The following is a 4,638-nucleotide window of genomic DNA, read 5'->3' on the forward strand; positions in this document are numbered from 1 at the left end:
ATAAGCTTACCCCAGGACCTTCGAAGCAAAGCAAATAGATTACTTTGTATCACAAGCTGACCTCCTATATGCTTTCAAATCCTTCCAATATTCAACATTTTCTGCCAAGCACATTGAGCGAGTACGCTTTCTGGCACTCTTCAATCTGTTTCAAGCTTGTCATAAATACACCTACCTTTTTCCATTCAAAGTTTCTTGCTGATGATATAGGAAATATTAGAGATATGCTGCATTGTCATGTTCAAAAAGATGCATTTAATTTGTGACTTTTACATTATCGAACCGTTCACTGAATAAGAAGGAAAGTAAATAGATTAAAGTATAGGAACAGTGATATTACATGATATTTTATGAACAAAATCAGAATCATGGAGGTGATAAGGAAGGGAGTTGTTTCAACAAGTGCCCAAGACAAGTTTCTGCTATAATACATTTTATCCAACATGGAAAAGGACAGTTTTTAAGATATAGTTCTACAAAATTAATGGAGCAATAGATAATGCATGTTTTGGGAACATCTATACACTATGAACATAGTTAGGTTTGATGTAAAACTTGATAAGGAGCGCGAATGGTCAAAGATAAAAGGACAATGAAAAATAATGCTGTAAAAAGGGAAGTAAAATCAACCCAGAATAGCGAGGAAGGGAAATGACAAATAAATTAATACACAAGTGATGGCAAATCTTCAAACTGAGATGAGCAGAATGCATATTGGACAGAGTGTAGAAATAAAAATAATAGAACAAAAGTTGAGTTATTGGATAAGTCATAAATTTATTGTTTTAAAAAATGAACTCTGTGAACTATCAAGCCAATATAATAGAAAGTTAAGTTAAATATAGAGAGATAAAAAGAAATTTGGAAGGGTTGAGTGGAAGTACAAAGAAAGAGAAGGGTACAAAGGTGGCACAATCATCTGATGAAGGAGCAGTGCTCTGAAAGCTAGTGCTTCCAAATAAACCTGTTGGACTATAACCTAGTGTTGTGTGATTTTTAACTTTATATATACCCCAATCGTTCACCAGCACCTCCAAATTACAAAGAAAGAATAAGAGATAAAGATGGAACATGCAGATCAACCAACCTAACATTAGTGTTAATATGTTTCTAGAAGCAATAATGTGGTTAAAATTAATAATCTTGCAATGAAATGTTAATGCATTTTAAAACCATGGAAAAGATTAAAGCAAAGGTGAAGACCATTTAAAAATGTGATTTTATGAAGACTGAAATATTAGTAGACATACAAAACCAACACCTCCAGATCTTAAAGGCATGCTGACAGAATGTGCAGAAAAATCAGGAAGCAAATAGCAGAAGTTCTGATTGCAATCTTTCTATGTACATTGGTAAAGATTACGACAACAGAACAGACAGCTGATGAGAGTAATATGGTTGAAGTAGTGTACACGGACTTCCAAAAGACTTTTGTGAAAATGTCACATAACCACTTTGTAAGTGAAGTTGGAGAACTGTGGGGAGGATAGCGTTAAACTTCAATAGCACATATTTGACTAGTTGATTGGGCAGTCATGTTGCAGATGAAATGCAAAGTAATATCTTTCTGGGTAAAGTGGCCTGATTTTGTGGTGTAAATATTCTATGATTTTGTGATTTCAGAAGATTGTTGACCTGGAAGTGATTATGGAGATAAAGTGCGGCAAGAACATGGAGGAATTTGAAAACAAGGATACATATTTTAAAATGGAAGTGTTTTTTTTAACTGAAAACCATTGGAGGCCAATGTGAATAGGAGGATAGGTCAAAGGGGCTTGGTGCAAGTTGTGCCATTTTACAATATTAGAGGCATTGGAGAAATGCATATTTTATTGTCATCATGTGGGATCCTAACTTGGGTATACTATGTTAAAATGTGTAGATCACAGTATAGTTAACTATGAATAAATAATAAATAACTCTAGAATGATTAGTAGATGCGGCAGATGGAAAACAAATGACACTTAACGTGGAGAAAAATAAGGTGACATTTTGGGAGGTATAAAATTCAAATTTTAGTTTCATTATATGTAAACTTATAGTTTTGACACTGGAGACGACAACCATAGAAATTGGTATGGAAATTATTAAGTTGTTTTATTGTAAATATTTTCATTGGGAAAAAGATTTTAAATTTTTTACAGAATTACAAAATCATTACAAAATATTATAACAACCTTATAATGTAATGGCAATAACAGAAAACAAACTACTACTCTAGTCCACAAACCGCTGAGAAGAGAGAAAAAAAACCACAATTCAATAAATAATTAAGAAAAAAAAAGAATTAAACCAAGTTAAACCAAAGTAAATAAAGTTATATTCAGTTAAGTTACTGCACTCAGTGCAATCCTACCAAAGCTCCCCACCACCAGGAGCATCAGTAAGCAAACCCGCATTTGTTAAGGATTCTTCCCCCAATGGGTCCCCGGACAGCCAGATATAGCTCTCATAACTACACAAAGGCCCTGACCAATATAGCTGACAAGTCTGCATCTATATAATTCATAAAGGGCTGCCATGATCTATAAAACAGTTCCATGTTCTATAAAACAGTGCACCATCCTCGTAAGAAAGTCCATGGAGATGTGCTCCATAACTAATCTATGCCAACAAAAAAGTCCCTGGGGAATTTCCAACACCCAGCTCATTAGATTGTTCTTCCTCACACAGAATAAAAGAATATTAAACAGTTTCTTCCCACGTGCATCCAAAGGGAGGAGGTTTGGCAAATCCAAGAGGAGGGACTCCAGATCCAACTTAACCTTAGTTCCCAGGACCCCTTCCAAAACACTCGTTATGGCATTCCAATATTTATGAAGCTTATGGCATAACCACAAGCAATGGGTAAGAGTACCAACATCTATTTTACATTTGGGCACATTGAGGATGCTCCTGTCTTAAATTTTGCAAGCCGCTCTGGTGCCAAATGAGCCTTGTGGAGTACCTTCAGTTGCATAGCCTGCATCCCGTTACTAATGGAAATCTTCCTTACCTTCTCCCAAATATCCTCCCATACCTCTGACAAGAGTTCTGCCCTCAATTCCTGAGTCCAGATTCCGCATAGCCACTCAATGTCCTTTCAAATATTGCTTCCTAACAAGCGATAGAGGCTGCTAACTGAGAGAGTACCTGTAGACTGGAGCACTCTCATCTCCATATCCGACATATAGGGACTAACCATCAATGTAGTCTTTTTCTGTATAAAGTCCCGAACCTGAAAGTAATGAAAGAGGTCCCTCCTAGATAACTTATATTTCTGATTCAGCTGCTCGAAAGGCATCATTCTCTCCCTGTCAAATAAATCTCCCAAACAGGAGAATCCTCTTGACTCGCAGAGCTTGAAACCAGAGTTCATTGACCCCGGCCGGAATCCTAACATTCCCACTACGGGAGTGTAAGGGGAAGTTTTTTGTAAGTTGCCCTCACCATACAGCATCACTCTCCATGCTTTAACTGTGTTAAGGACAATTGGGTTTCTGCAATGGTCCATAACAGTCCTCATCTTGTTCATAAACAACAAATTGATGAGGGAGTATTTTACCTTGGAGTCCTGATGTCCACCAGATTGACCGCGGGTCCTGGCAGACCCGGTCAGCCACATAGGATGGTAATGAACTCAATTAATATTTCTTATAGTCTGGGAAATCCAAACCTTCCATCTCCTGCAGAAGCTGCAATTTGCCCAGCTTAATAAGAAGCCACATATGATGCAAGATGAAAGACCCAAGCCAACTGTAAAGCCTCTGTAGTGCTTGCTTAGGCAGCATTAAAGGGAGCATTTGCATGGGATAATAATAAGCGAGGACTGATGGATTACTGGCCATTCTCAAATTAATGTTCCAAAAGATTTTAAACTCCCACGAAAAATACTCTATAAACATACTATCTTTCAAGAGGAAAGGATCCATGTGCCAGTGCTGCGAGCCTATCCCGTTACCACCGGCCTTGACCTCCATGTACACTGCTGCATGATCGGCAATGGCTGTGTTCCCAATTCTGCAAGACAACACCAAAGTCAAAAAGGTTGATGGCACAACAAACAAGTCAATTCTGCTATAGCACTCATGTGGATTAGAAGACATCTCCACACATCCATCAACCCCAGCTCCCTGTTCGAGTCCAGCAGCTGCCTGGCTTGCAGGGACATACCCGCAAGACCCCTAGCATCCTGCCCACTTTGGGGTCAATAAGATGATTAAAGTCTCCCCATATAATTGTATGACATGCCCCAAGGGCCATCAATCTGGAAAGTGCATCTGTTAAAAATTTCAGGCGATGTGTGCCGGGTGGGCAATATGCATTCAAGATCCTGTACTCCTCTCCATGTGTTAAAGCTTTAAGAATTATAAACCACCCATATTCATCCTTTATTTGGTCTAACATTTGAAATGGGAGATTCTTCCAGATGAGTATAGCAACTTCTCTACTTTTTGAATTAAAGGATGAAAAAAACATCTGTCCAAACCCTCCCTGCTGCAACTTCAAGCATTCCTTATCAGTTAAATGTGTCTCTTGCAGCAAGGCTACATTGACCCTCTCTTTTCTAAGGCTTGTCAGTATCTTTTTTCTCTTTTTTTTATAGATATTTTTATTGAAAATTTAACATTTTTACAAGTTTACAAAAAAGCCCAAGTA

Source organism: Hemiscyllium ocellatum, chromosome 19 (assembly GCF_020745735.1).
Source record: "Hemiscyllium ocellatum isolate sHemOce1 chromosome 19, sHemOce1.pat.X.cur, whole genome shotgun sequence".
Lineage (NCBI taxonomy): Eukaryota > Metazoa > Chordata > Chondrichthyes > Orectolobiformes > Hemiscylliidae > Hemiscyllium > Hemiscyllium ocellatum.